This window comes from Triturus cristatus, chromosome 2_2, assembly GCF_964204655.1.
Source record: "Triturus cristatus chromosome 2_2, aTriCri1.1, whole genome shotgun sequence".
Taxonomy (NCBI): Eukaryota; Metazoa; Chordata; class Amphibia; order Caudata; family Salamandridae; genus Triturus; species Triturus cristatus.
The window spans coordinates 1035982307-1035998128 of NC_140582.1; positions in this window are offsets into that span (position 1 = coordinate 1035982307).

Consider the following 15822-nt stretch of genomic DNA (forward strand, 5'->3'; position numbering starts at 1 on the left):
GACCCTATTGTTACCCCACTAAAATTGGGAGGCAGACTTGCTCAATTTTTGGGAAATTGGTTAGAGGTCACAAGAGAATCGTGGGTTTTACAAACAGTTATGGGATATCACATAGACTTTGTGAAAGAGCGATGTCAAAATCATCCTCCAGAGATGTTGCGGTTCAATGTGGAACTCACAGCATTGGTGGACAAGGAAGTACAGGATTTGAAAGAGAAGGGTGCAAAAGAGGTGTATTACAAATAGGAGATTGGATGACACGTTTGGATCTAAAAGACGCTTATTTGACAATCCCAGTTTGGGAACCCCATCAAAGGTTCTTACAATTCAGATGGGGAGGAAAGATGTGAAAGCTTGTTTCCCTTCCATTTCTGTCTGCCGTCTACCCGGTGGTGTTTTACGAAGGTTCTTCGACCTGTGGCAGCATTTTTAAGGGGGAGACGGGTGAGACTGATAATTTATTTAGACAATATCCTGTTGATGGATTAGTGCTGGTTGAAGGTCCTTGAACACACAAAAGTGGCAGTACAGTTGTTAGGAAATCTAGGGTTTGTGGTGAAGAAAGTCTTGTTTAGTTCCAGGCCAGGTAACACAATTTTTGGGTTTTCTGGTGGATACAGTAAATGGTCAGTTAAAGTTACCAAAGGAGAAGTTAAAAAGAATAAGGAAGGAGATACACAAGGTTCTGGGTGCAGAGAAAGTATCTTTGAGAGGATTAGCATGGGTTATAGGTTTACTATCATCTACGATTCAAGCTATTTTTCCAGCACCATTGAATTATCGTGCACTTCAGAGATTGAAGGGCAGACGTTATTCAAGAAGTGGTTTGAAATATTCAGAGGAGATTGTTTTGACTCAAGAGAACAGAGAGGAAATGGCCTTGTGGTTAAGGAACATAGAAGCATGGAAAGGGAAATCTATTTTTGGGGAGTACCCAGAGTTAGTAAAAGAATCGGATGCAAGTTTAGAAGGTTAAGGAGCTCGATGTGGTTCGGTCATGACAGGTGGAGTATGGTCACATAAATTGTCTGGAGTTGTTAGCAGGCTCTTTTGCAAGAAAGAGTTTTACCTAGAACAGTGCAAGGTGTGCAGAGTTGTTGAAGATGGACAATGTGTCAGCGGTTAGATATGTGAACAAGATGGGGGGTCCTCGTTCACAGGATTTGGCAGATCTAGCGAAAGTTTTTTGGAATTATTGTCTCTTCAACAAAATATAACAGTGCAGGTGGAACACATTCCAGGGTTGAAGAATGTAGAGGCGGATTGGTGTTCATGGAATTATAGGGATGCAAGCGATTGGATATTGGACTGGAAGGTCTTCATGGGAGTTGATTGTCCTCAGAGGTCCAAGTGAGATAGACTTATTTGCAAACAGGCTGAATGCTCAGTTGCCAATGTTTTTCAGTTGGCGTCCGGACCCAGAGGCGATGGGACTGGATGTGTTTCATCAGAACTGAAGGGGTCAGAGGCCGTATGCTTTCCCACCGTTTTCGATGATTATGCGGCTGATAAGTCTTCTACTCAAACAGAAGGAGGCTTTAGTTCTGGTGACACCTCTATGGAGGTCACAGGCCTGGTATCCTGTACTTCTAGAATTATCGATGGATTTTCCGATTTTACTCCCAGTGTTTCGGGATATTCTGTTGAATCCATGGGGAGAAAGACACAAATTGGTAATGTCAGGGAAGATGAGATTGGTAGCATGGAAAATTTCAGGCGTGTATGGGAGGTGCCTGGACTTTCACAGGCAGCTACAAATCTTATTAGAGAATCCTGGGCTCCGGGAACGAGGAAAATGTATAGACTGGCATGGCAGGAATGGGTTTGCTGGTACTTGGAAAAGGGTTTTGATCCCGTTTTAGTGGATGTAGGTGAAGTTGTGAATTATTTGTCTGGATTGTTTGAGAGAGGTTTATCATACAGGACGATTAATGTTCATAGGTCGGCTATTGCAGCAGGACATGTATTACGGAATGGAATAAAGGTTGGTCAGGATGTTTTGGTTAGGAGATTGCTGAGGAATATTAGGATTTCAAGACCGCCAATGCTAGATATAATTCAGTTTAGGATGTATCTAATGTTTTACATTTTTTAGAAAATGTAGGTAATAATGATAATTTGAGTTTAAAAAAGTTGTTGTAGAAGGTGACAGTGTTGTTGTGTTTGCTTTCTTTCAGAAGGGTGTCGGATGTGAGTGCTTTGGATGTAACAAGCAGGATTTTTTCACCAGAAGAAGTTTGTTTTAGTTTAGGACGAAGAACTAAAATTAATTTGTTTCCAATATTTTATCCCTACTTTGATGAACATGTGAACTTGTGTGTGGTACGTGGGTTGAAAGTGTATGAGAAAAGAACAGCTGTTTTGAGACCAATAGGTGAGAATCAATTGCTTATTTCTTTTAAAACACCTTATAAAGGAGTGTCATCTCCAACTCTTGCTTGTTGGGTGAAAGAGGTTACGAAGAGTTCAGGTGTGGATGTGAATGTTTTTGGGGCACATTCTGTAAGAGAAGTTTCAGCATCTAAGGCTTTTCTTCTTGGGGGTGCGTTACAGGACATTTTGAGATGTGCAGATTGGTCGAATAATACTGTTTTTAGAAAAATTAATTTTAAGCCAGTAGAGAGTGTGGCTTCTTGTAGAGATGCTTTATACTTGCAGCAATGTTAAACTCCGGTTTTGCCATAAAATGTAGATGTTTATCAGCTTTGGTGTTCAGAAAATTTGGATTTTATTAAAGACACGGAGGCTAATCTTATCCCACCCTGGGTCCCAACCCAGTTTAATATTTTGTTTTTATTGTAGCACAAGCTCGGCAATAAGGATCGAGGATGACGAGTAGTTCGTGGAGGATCGTCTTCGTTTGAAGAGTCTTTGTGGATCTTTAAGAGTTTGGACTTTGTTTAAATAGGACTGAACAATAGTAATGTGTTTTGTTAAAATTATATGCAGTTCACAAAAAATAAGGTAGATTATTGAGAGTTCCATGGTTTTATAGTGTTGGAATATTCTATGTTTTGTATTCTATTTCTTAAAGGGACTGCTGTGTGCAGTGGCATTAAAGGAAATTGCAATAATATTAGCCTCCGTGTCTTTAATAAAATCCAGATTTTCCGAACACCAAGGCTGATGAAAATTTACATTTTCCATGTCTGATTCTGGAATTTTACCTGCAAATACCGGACACAGTAATCTCAAGCCCTCAGAAACTGGACCCGGACCTGATAGAGAAGTTATCAAGGCTGTGGGCAACTGCAGCACCTTGCCCTCTTATTGCAGCAATAGGGAGCACCAAATGCTTCCCCAGCTCTCTCTTCTACTCATGATCTTCCTTCCGCACCATACTATCTGCTACCTCCACCAGGAGGCAAAACAAACCCCTCTATTTATCACCTGCTTAAAACTGGTGGTAAATGGATGCAGATGCAGGTTCGTTATTTTCTACGGAATGAGGAAGACACACACAGAATAGGACCTGCTATTCTTGGTCTATGCCTTATTCCCAATTCAGGGGAAAATAGTGCATAACCATGTATTTTAGTGCAGGATAATGGACAGAGTTAGTGATTCCAGTTTGCAGTATGCCTGCCACAGAATACGAGAAACTCAAAATAAGGGCATAAGTGACAAAATGTCAGTTTGTATTGCACTATATAAAAGGTCATTATTAGTGTATAAACACATAAGCATGTTTCCACTGACTGTGTCTGTTTCCTCGCCCCAACTACCTCCTTCATTTGCAAGTGATCCCTCAGCGCACTCCATCTGACATCTACACTTAGGGAGGAAGAGGCGAAACTTATCAGGAGCCCTATAAAGGGTAGGGTAGGGCTGGTCTTTGTTTAACCAGCTGTTGCTTATATGTTCCAGCAGCAGGGTGAGGTTCTTGTCTTCTTGTCTTGTCTTACTTATCCTGTTGGAGGTAGTATGAATGGTTATTTCTCCTGCCCTGTGGCACAGACTGAACTCAAGTTCCTTTCCTTAGTTCTGACCACTTCCTCAGGGTGTGGGATTATTGACTTGAACTCATCTTCTCGCCTCAGCTCAGTATCAGCCACGCTTCCTATCATTATCACCCAGCGAACGCATACTCTTATGCATAGCAAATCGAGGCTTCCCGTCAGTACTGGAAATGGAAAAAACTAACAAACGTGGAGAGGGAGGGTTGGTTTCAGACGGAGTGGAGTCGTGAGGAAGTGCACCTGGAGGAGCTGAATGAGTGAGAGGTGATGGTCTTTCAGGACATATGCATTAATTGCACACACTCTGCCCCGAAATAAATTGAGGAGGAAAATGTGATAGTTAATCTGTTTTGCCTTGCTCAATGAATAACAAACTCAAATTTAAGATACCTCAGTGGGTTAAACATCCTATTGCAAACACTTATGTGTAGCCAGAAGTTTCAGTTTATAATAGTGGTAAGATAACTCAAGTGCTTGATGCACTAATTAGGGAAATCTACGTGTGAACAGAATAAATATAGTTATTGTGTCTACTGCAGAGTTTCGCAAGCAACATGCAGATCACGTATTTATACTAGGCATAATAGATCATGTGGTTGTTGCAGAGATCCTTGTGTAACCTACAGGAGACAAGTTACACAAGTAGTAGAGCAGCTTTATGCTATCTGCAAACAATTGCATGTAATATTCAAGATAACATAATGTTTTGTAAATATAAGGTTGTTAAAATGAGTTCTGTTGGGTGATATTAAATTATTAAAGTTTGTAAGCTGGTGCCTTTGTTCATCCAGCTGAACACTTGCTCAAGAAACATGCAGTGATCTGCAGGTCACAATTTCAAAGACATTCCATCGTTATAAGGTAGATTCCAGTTTACTGTTATCTAATATCTAGTGCAATTCTTAGCCCATGAACAGAATAATAATGATAGCTCTCATCAGGGAACCAAAACCGGCCTTGGCAAAGTGCTCGCCGGCCCCCCGGGGGGTTGGGGGTGCGGCCGAGCTGTTTGCCAGGGGCCAGTTTCGGCTGATTTTGTTACAGGGGCCAATATTGCGGCTATGCTGCAAAAACGGCCCTGTAACAAAAACGACCTCCCAGGGGCCCAAAACTGGCCCCCACCCTGGCGGCCCACTGGGGACATGCCCGGTGCCCGCTACAGCCAGTCCGGCCCTGACTCTCATTTATGGAACACCCTTGACGAAGGAAATTAGGACTGCCACCACTCGTCTACAACACTGCTTCCTGTCACATGTACACCCCCTGTTCTTCTGAGTTGGGTATGCCACAGTGCTTGTTGGGAAATCTTAGACTCACACCCCCCAACAATACTGGCTAAGCTACATCCCTGCCCATGTGACGTTGATATGTTTGGGTTATCTCTCAGGAGCGTATCACAGTAGAAGTGTGGGTCATCTGACTCTCTGCCTATCCCAAGTTTGATGTGTCCGTCACTTTGGGTCTCACCGGATGTCATACTGCACAGGTTGGTTACTGCCTTTCCGAGGTGTTGGTGGGTGAGTGCGCTGGTGATGGAGGGGAGGTGTAAGCAACTTAAAGACAGTGTCTGGTTAATATTCTACTGAGCCAAGAGCTGGGTTATTAGTAGTGAACTGCTATTTCCTATAAGACTGGGATTATCTGTACTGTCTAGCTTTATTAAGCTACTAAGGTCATTCCTGGGCTCTGAACAGTAAATTATGACATGAGATGTCATTTTTGATGGTTCTCATTCTTGCATGTTTCAATATTTCTGTTGATCCCTCAAGCTCACATGAACCCACACCCTTATTCCTCTGTGGCTGGCTGAACAGTGAGGTTGTTGTTTGGTCAACCGCGGCCCATGCAGGTAAGAGCGGTGGGACCAGGTGAGGGGGGATTTTGACAGTCGATGACAAGGGAAAATGTATTATTTATTTAATTTTCACTCGTCATCGTCTGTCGAAATCTCCCCTTACCCGGCCCCACTGATTTAACCTGCAAAGGCCACTGCTGTGTATGGTGATATGTTGATGCTTACTCTTTGCGTCAGTGGTCTATTCAGTTGTCCAACAGCTGGTTCACTAGTTTTTATGATGTGAGGCAAGAACTGTTGTCTGGAGTCAGTCTGGTGATGTAAAAGTCTGTCTGGTAGGAGAGAAGCAAGGTAAGCATGACAGGTAGTGGAGGCAATTTAAGGATAATCTCTACATATCTAGAAGGGGTAAAGCAATTAGCATGAAAGCAGTCCTGCGTGAAAAGCACATAATGAGGCAGTGCAACTGCCCCAGTCATATATAGAGAAATACAACTTCTCCTATCTGATTAGTCAATATATTAATAAACACTGAAGCCAGGAAACCTGACATGTGAGACTAACCTACTGAGTAGTAATGCCTGAGACTCCTGCTCTCTGGAACTGCTGCTGATCTACAAGTCCAGTGTCACTCATCTCCGGTGTGAGGATCCAGGAAGGCAGGTTGTCAAAGGGCCAGTAGGAAATCTTGTGCACACAGATTGAAGGTACATCTAGGATCCACCAGGGCTAGACAGGAGTGCACTCCAACTCCTCACATGCATCCCTTTTACTCTCTTGCACTCAATCCCCCTCATCTTACTCATTTCACTCATCCTCCTCTTTGTCACACTCACTCACACTTTTACTCTTGCACTCACTCTTTCCTCACTCATGGATACTCACTTACACCACACATCACTCACACTACACTCACTCTCACACACAAACACATCTCTTCAAACCTTCATTCCTCTCTCCCACGCCCCTGCACTCTCGCCCTCGCACCCCTCTTTTTTTCCCTCTCCTACCTCTCTCTTAAAATCCTCTCACACCACTTTTGGTCCGAATCATGCCCCTCTCCGGACACCTATTAACAGCTCCCTAATTGCAATTAATGCAACTCACCAGCTGCGGTCCTTGTTCATGAGAGATGTTGTGTGCCTGCTATTTCTTGTCCTGGACGTCAGCATCACTTGCCAGCCATGGGGCTAGTGTTAGCCTAACAGCCTGGTCAGTGTACATTCATGGCAGTCAGTCATTTTTGTACCACTCCTGGACTAGGCTATCATACAGTGCATCTTTTGGATAGTGCAGCGGCTCTGTCATTGGCATAGTTATCTTTGATGTGGGTGAGTGGCAATAGGTCAAAGGGTATCAGTGGCCCACATCACACAGCACCAACTTTGTCATAGATAGCTGCCATGTGACTTTGATTATGGCAGGCAGACTACTCAACCGGGGGGTGGGGGGCATTCACCTTCCTTGCATTAGGGGTCCACTACAGACACTGCTAAATCACTGAGCTCAGCAAGAGGGAAGAAAGGCTGCATTGAAAAAAAGAAACGTACAATCCAACAGGAAGGACACCTGGGAATGTTTTGTTCCTCAAGCTTCAAAACATAAACAATCTGGTCAGTGAAAAACAGGATGACCACTTGAAGAGGGGATCTAGAAGCTTACTTTGGGGGAAGAGGGTTGCTTCTGATGGATACTCGTAACTGTAGATCTGTCACCTTCTGAATACCCCAGATGCCAGACTGGATCTGGAGATTTTTCCGAGCACTTCTACCACACACCAGAAGATGGCATCATGCGCCCCGTGTCATCTTTATCCTGCAGTGGAATTGATTCTAGAACCACATATAATCAGCACCTCGTGAGCTAACCTTAGTTCCTTTCTTTCCACTCCTCTGAACACAGATCTGGAGCTTGCTCCCAGACTTTTACCTGGTCTTTTGACTAATTTTCTTTCTCTAAATATTTTTCACAGTGTGGAAGGAAACATGTCTCTGCCTAAAATGGCATGGTTTAAGCCGTTTAGACATTGCCCCAATCAGATATCTATTATCGATCCCCTCCAGGTCAATCTCTAGTATTTAGAGTCATTATACAACTCAAAGTCTTGTGAGAGTTGCGCGTGGATGAACCCCAAAGCAATCCGGGACAACAAAGCCAAACTCTACGTTGCCAAACACCAAAGGATGGCATACAAGTCCCACTCCTGGTTGAAATTGAGGGTGCAGACCTGCTCCCACTCTAGAGGCTATCTTGTGACGGCTGTACCCAGCTGAACACCATGGCGATCTTGGGACCACAAAGCCACACTTTACATGGCTGAACACCAAAGAAAGGCATGTAAGTTCCTCTCACAGTCAAAGTTGATGCTGCAAACCCACTCCCTGGACTCGAGCCCGTTCCCACAATGATCTTTCTCACATTCAAACTCTTCAGATAAGTCAAAGTCCAAAAAAATACACAAGAAAAGGAAGCAGAATTGTTCCCCATACCAAAGCTCTCTATCTGAGAAATTGCGGGGATGTCAGGGTGCCTCTTGCTCTCGGTCCACTGCCAAGGGACTGGTTCCCAAACGTATTCTGAAGCACCTCAAATTCCCAGTTCCATCGATTACATCACAACAGATAGAGACTTTAAAAGAGGCCATGTAGCAGGTTTTTGACACCCTTCCGCCTCCCTCTGGTGCCCTTTGGGCCCAATGGATACAAGGATGGCTCGAGTTGAATTACTGTCAGCAGGTTAGTCCTCAACACCATCTGTGCCTCGCGATCCCACTGCAGGGTCCTCTCTGATTCTGGGGCCGACACCCACCCTGAATTTGAATCTGGCACCACAGTCCACGCCTGTTCATGCTACGTTGATGCTGGCCTGATGCCATCCAGAGGAAGAATAACTCACACAAATAGAGAGCTAGAGGTCTATTTGCCATACACCCTCCAACACAAAACCAAAGAGCCACTTTAAAGTGACTCCTTAGAATGGAGGTTTCTCTTTGTTCTGCTATCCCGCATGGGGTTTAGCCCTTTATTTCTCAAACAGATTCAGCTGCTATACACGGATCCGGTGGCACGGGTCAGAATAAACGGGCAAATGTCGGAACCTTTCGCCATAACAAGGGGGACTAGACAGGGATGTCCGCTGTCGCCGCTGTTGTTCGCCATCGCGACGGAGCCATTGGCGGCCCGACTTCGCCAACACCATACTCATAGAAGCATAGGGTTCACGTCCAGAGGGCTGTTGATTTCAATGTATGCGGATGATATGATAATATATTTAATAAATCCGAAGGAGAATTTTGTAGAAGTCATGCGAGAGGTAGTTAGGTATGGCGGGCTCACAGGAATCCAGGTAAACTGGTCTAAATCTGTGATATTTCCACTTACTGAAGACACCATTCAAGTTGACACAGAATTTCCTATACAGTGGGCTGGGGAGGAAGTCAAATATCTGGGAATACAGGTTAGTAGCTCGCTGCATGAAATCTGGCTGGCTAACTACGGTACACTGATGGACTGGATCGAAAGCAAAGTAAAGAAATGGAAACTGTTACCATTGACACTAATGGGACGAATAGCTATTACAAAAATGGTAATCTTGCCCAAACTTCTATACTTCTTCGTAAACATACCGATGCCGCTTAATACACACTTCTTCAGGAAACTAAGATCCCACATCCTAGACTTGGTGTGGGCGGGAAGACAGCCCAGAGCATCCTGGAAGCTGTTGACATTACCATTCACCCTGGGTGGACTGGGGGCACCTGACTTCGAACTGTATGCCTACAGCGCTCAGGCGCAATTTCTGCATTTCTGGCAGCACCCCACGCCCTTTCAACCACACATGGCGGTCGAAATTGATAGAGTAGCTCCTATTGCGCTGAACGTGGCACTCTACCAGCCCTACAAAAGACCACATTTAGAAATAGACATGGTGGAGACCATGAGGTGGGCCTGGAGAGGACTTGCACAGAGGGCCCATATCGGGGAATTATATGCTTCATCTATGCCACTGGGGGGCAATCCATTGCTCAATCCTCTAACGGATAAAGCAATCGTGTCACGAGCCAAAGCACATGCGTTGGAAAAGGGTGGCGATTTATATCCAAACGACACATTCATGACCCTACAACAGATGTGTAAATTGCGTGAACCCACAGCATCGGACACGCTTCTGTACTATCAGATCAGGGCCACTTGCCGGGCCCGGTACGTGTCCTTCCCACAGGTACCTCCTGCATTGCCCGCGCTGGAAAATGTCTTGGCAAATCCATCCCCTCACAAACTGATCACACGTATCTACAATATAACGCAAAAAGAATCGCCGGTCATTGTTTGCACATCAAGGGCAGAGTGGGAGAGTGAAATGAACCTGGTTATCACGGACAAGCAATGGCAATACTGCTGCTCGCAGTTACAAGAACTCTCACCTAATTACAGACTGCGGTTGATCCACTTTAACTTCCTGCATAGGCTTTATCACACGCCCTCTCAGTTGCATCATATGGGTATTCACCCGGATGCGAGGTGTTGGAGATGTGGGGCCCCGGGCGCTACGTTTTCACACTTGGCATGGGACTGCGGACCGATAGCAGGATTCTGGGAGGAAGTTATTGAACATGTCAGGCAAATTACTAACAATCAGATACAGGCCGCCCCACTGACGGTACTATTGGGCTTTTTATCTGATGTTCCAAAGAGCTCCAGGAGGCTCACAGTAATGTTGCTACTATTGGCTAAGAGACAGGTGGCAATTCATTGGAAGAAGCAGCAGCCCTCTACAATAGCTGCCTGGGTGAACACGGTAATTTATTGTAAAGACCAGCTTTCTAATTATTGGGAGTTAATGCCTAGCAGATCCAGGCCTAAGGACATCTGGAAACCATTTGTGGCGTGGTTGAGAGCAGGGGGGTCGGACCTTTTAAGAATCTAAATGGCGAAGAATTACTGACCACGCTGTGCACTAGGGGTCATGGTCAAATCATAGGGGCTGAAGTGCGGAGTGAGGGGATGAAGAGGTGATGTGCCCGCAGATCTGTGCCATAGAGAAAAGAGGAAGGACGGTTGGGGCTAGATAGTCACACACACCACACGACAAATAGGGTGACACCATAGACCTTTGGGTAGAGCAGGAGGGGTGGGAAGGAGGGAGGGGGGGAAGTTATTAGAGTTAGATTTATTAAGTACAGAACCATGTTACAAGCTGTATTAGTACTACTAACGGACCAAGATTAGCACGGCTTCTACGTACTTCAAATCGCTGCTGGCCCGATGGGTTGCAGGCAAAAAAAGCTGTGTCCCGATGCCAAGATATTTACATAATTCTAGCTGCCGGCCTCCGGGTTGTAGGCAAACAGCTGTGTTGATATAAATCGTCTAATAAAAACTTTAATAAAAAATAAAATAAAATAAAAAGTACGACAAAGTACCTATTTCTGTATTCATCTCAGAATGACAGTCATTTCTGAGGGAAAACGAGATGCAAAAAAGATTTGGATGGAATGGCCTCACCCACTCTTTGTGTCATGATTCATCATTGAACACACGAAAGGTGATGGGAGGATGCTTGCAATAATACTAACTACTGGCAATAGCCCAGTTTGTAACCAGCCATATACAAATCAGTCTTGACCCTGCTCCTCATGGACACAATTCAGCCTGAACTGCCAAGCCAGGTCCTCCCTGAACTAAATGATTTATGAAAATAAGTTTCACAATATCCAAGACAATCTAAGTAATGTTTTTTATATGCTTTCCATGAACTGGCCTCAAAAGCTCAATGGATTCCTCCTCCATAGCCAGGTAGTCACTAGGTGTTGCTAGAATTACACAGGCTTGAAGATATATTCTCTGTGCTTGTATGCTCTGACAAGCTAGCATGAGCTTCAAAAGAGGGTTACCCTTACGTGCTGGCATTTAGTGTACCTCTTCCTAAAGTGTGCTGTGCTTCAGGTACAGGCATGCAAACACTCATGCAAAGGTAAGCACCAAACTGACTAGGCTGGCAGGGTTTTATCAGAAAAGGGGGGTGCAGGGGTCAGAGGCCCTTCCTACTGGCTTATGCTCTTACATTTGCTGAGTGATGCAATGGTTGTGAGGCTGTTGATTTACATGAAGATGGCTGAGGCAATAATTATCACATTTATCACTTTTATGAATTCACAGTTGATTAGAAAATTAAATAGGTGCACAAGTCTGTGAGATCAGCCACCATAAACTCCTACATAGGACAAAGTCCACAATAATGCTTAAGAAAAGAGTAACTCAGTACTCAGATTATCAAAACAAATGTCGATAAGTCTTGTGCTGTATGTAGATCAACATGCATAACGCCACACAATGCAAATAGTCGTCCAAATGATTTAAAAAATATCTTTATTTGTGATCTTCTTTTCTTAAAAACGTCTTTTGGTTGTAGCCATAGCCAACACGATTCACCCCCTTGGGAGTTCTTCAGGACTGTTCCAGATATCTTTAAACATACACTGAAATACAAAGTTGTCCTTTTCTGAAACATCGAGAAAGTAGTTTTCCCATCCTGTGTAGGGACGCTTTTGTGGACGCTGTGTAGGACGCCTCAGGTGAACTACACAAATTCACAGGACCGGAAATCATCTACCCCTACACAGATTGAGGAAACTACTAAATCATTTGGATGACTATTTGCATTGTGTGGCATTTTTTCATGTTAATCTTTTACATACATCACAAAACTTAATCAACATTTTTTTGAGGGTGTATGGTGTGCATGGTGCATGAAGAGCAGCATCTTGTTGGCCTTATTGCCTCTTCAAGTATGCCAGTGCCATATTGGATTGAGGAAGCTCCAGTTGCCAGAGCTTAACCTCCCAGCCACTATTACCACAGAAGGGATCAATAGGAGTAATACATAAGGCAGGGTGCCACGAGAATCTCAATGGAGTACAAGAGCACCTCCCACAACAAATTCTCCATCTTCCACCCGCTGCTTCCCAATTGGTCCTAGTTCTGGCAAGTGTCCATACCCTCCGTGAAAACCAGACCGAATCTACCCGACAATTAATGGACAAATGTTTTCACTGGTTACTGTGTAATGTTAATGTGACTGAACGGGGGAGGAGGCAGCTGGCTCATGAAATATTTATGGGCAGGAGAGTAAGTTGGGTGGGGTGACAAAAAAAAACTTTTGGCGGTGACTGTGTGGTAATTAAGTTTAACAATGCGTATGTAAGTGCTTCCCTTTTAGCTAACCTTCACAGCCCTGCCTTAAAGAACACTCAGATAATACCCTTATCCTTGAATTTTTTTTACACTGGCCAGGGTGTTTTCGAGGGGAGAGCTCTTACGGTCAGAAACCCAAACCCATTTATTGCCCTGAATGTGGATCCTTTTATAAATCCTGGGATTAGATTACATAATAGATTCGCTGCTTTGTCGAACTTTATTATTATTTTTTTTTTTTTATTGAGAGTTTGTGCAAATTACAAAGCTTCATAACTGTCAGGTAAAATGCATATTACAGGATGATCAGAATACGTAAAAACACATTATTTCATACAAAGTTAAATGCCTTCTAAAGTGCAGAGTGATAGCCATTTGAGATGAACATATCTTCTCTAACTCTCACATCACCTTGTTGGAAAAGGTAAATACTATCTAAAAAAGTGCAAAGTGCTAAATATTTCGGCATAAGCTTAAAAAGGATAAAACAATCATGCAAAACAATTACTAATCACAATTAGATAAGGAGGAGCGTAGAGGATAGATCTTAGGAGATAAACATGACCCAATGTTCTAACACTGACCTTATCTATAGCCTATATCCCCAATAGACTCCAGCGTTTCTCATACTTTTTTATAGAGCCTGATCTCATTGCATATTTTTTCTCCAGTTCTTTGATTTTACTTAGCTTCGCTCTCCATGCGTGAAACGAAGGTACCTTATATGATCGCCAGCATTGTAAAATTAAAGATCTTGCTACCAATGCTGCAATGTTTAGGCATTCTTCTTGTGCAGTAAAATTAGGAGAGCAACCCAGAACTGCGATATCTACATCTATGGAGATAGAAGGGTCTAGGATAGATCTGAGATAAGTTTCGATTCTTTCCCACAGACTACTGATCTTTGGACATTCCCAAACAATGTGTAACCAGGTGCCACCGCCCTCTTTTGTGCATCGGAAACACCTGTCCTCAATTTGTGGGTATATCTTATGAAGAAAGGAAGGGGTTCTATAGATCAACCATTTTGAATAGAATTGCATGCGCTTGAAATTTGCGCCTCTGAGTGTTGATGCATTAATTTTATTTATTCTATCCCAAGTTAATTTTGAGACATGCACCCCTTCTTTTCTCCACCATCTATCCCGAACTTTTTCATATGTCAAGAGAGGCTTATTTTCCTCAAGAATTTAAACCCAGGCACTAATTTTCTGTTGTATCGGGGAGTCAAAGGCTTCACTTAAACTTGCTCTAACGGATGCATTATTAATGTCAAATTTTTGTAACAAGGGTTTTATTCTGATAAATGACCACTGCAAGATTGTTTAAGAGTGCAAAAGCCCCATTTCAATCTCTGGCCATGACTTCCAGCTATTGCCTATAATAAAATCTCGAATCTGCAGGTACCCATTTTCTTCCTACATCTTTAAAATTCTTGCCGCTAAAAAACATTTTTCCCCTGTGTAAAAATGGGAGCGTCTAGTTGAACTGTTAAGTCTCGGGATATTATAGAATGTTAAAAATTGAGATTTTTACTTGAGTATCCATTGAAGAGTCTTATAACGTACTTTTTTAGGGTACTTAGTTATTCTAGTAGGGTCAATGATATTGTATTCCTTCAAGATCTTTTTCATAAAAAAATTGTCTTCCTCCTGAGGGTCCATTAGAAAAAATCTAAAACTGTGATGTGCAAAAGTCGCATGATAATAATTCCTAATATTTGGAAGGGACAACCCTCCTTCTGCAACAAGGTAACTTAAAGATCTGAGTGTCAATCTCGGTATATTATTAGCCCATAAAAAGGAAGAGAACATGCTATCTATCTCTTTAAAAAAGCTGCTTGTAATACGCACGGAACATCACTAAAGAGAAAATTAAAAAGTGGAAGAATAGACATGCGAATTAGCGCTACTCGACCCAGTATTGATAGTGGGAGCTGGTTCCATCGTCCTAACAAGTGTTTCATTTTTTTCAGCAATGGAGTATAGTTTAAATGGAATAGATCTTCTATTTTCTCCGTAACAAAAATCCCTAAATATCTCTTTGGGCAAGTATTATATAGATGTCTGAATTCTAGCAATAGAGAGTCAGCAGAGCAGTTACACAATATGATCTCTGATTTTGTCTTATTTATTTTATAGCCTCCTATTGCTTGGAAATCTGAAAAAATCGTCATAATTTCTACCTGAGTATCTAAAAAAAGGACAATGTCGTTGGCGTAGAGTTTTATATTTGTCATACCTTGAAGCGGATTCGTATACGCCTTTTTTGTCTAATTGCTATTGTAAGTGGCTCAATAAATAGTGCAAATAAAATTGGAGAAAGAGGACACCCTAGCCTAGTGCCTCTATTTATTTGACATGTGCCTATGTTCACCGAATTAATTAAAATTTGTGCCTCAGTGTTCGTATAGAGCTGCCTTATCAAGTGTATAAACTCCTTTGGGAACAGACAATCCCAGGACACTAGGTCAAATGCTTTTTTGGCGTCTAAAAACCAAATCTGTGCCTCAGTCTTATTTATTAAAAAAAAATCCAGTGCTTCTAATAAAAAAATGTGTTGGTATGTAGCTGTCTCCCAGCTACAAAACCACACTGATCCCTCTCAATAAGTGAACCTACCATTCTATTTAGCCTAATAGTGAGGAGTTTCATAAACATTTTATAATCAGCATTTAAGAGGCTTATAGGCCTATAGGAGTTTATGTTCTCACTGTCTTTGTCCTTCTTTAAAATGCTGACCACAACTGCTGTGCGAAAGGATAACGGAGGGTCGCCCCCTTGTAATAGATGGGTCGCAAGATTTAGGAATTCAATATTAAGAGTTGAGGCAAGCGGGAAAACCATCTTCGCCCATCGCCTTACAATTAGGCAAA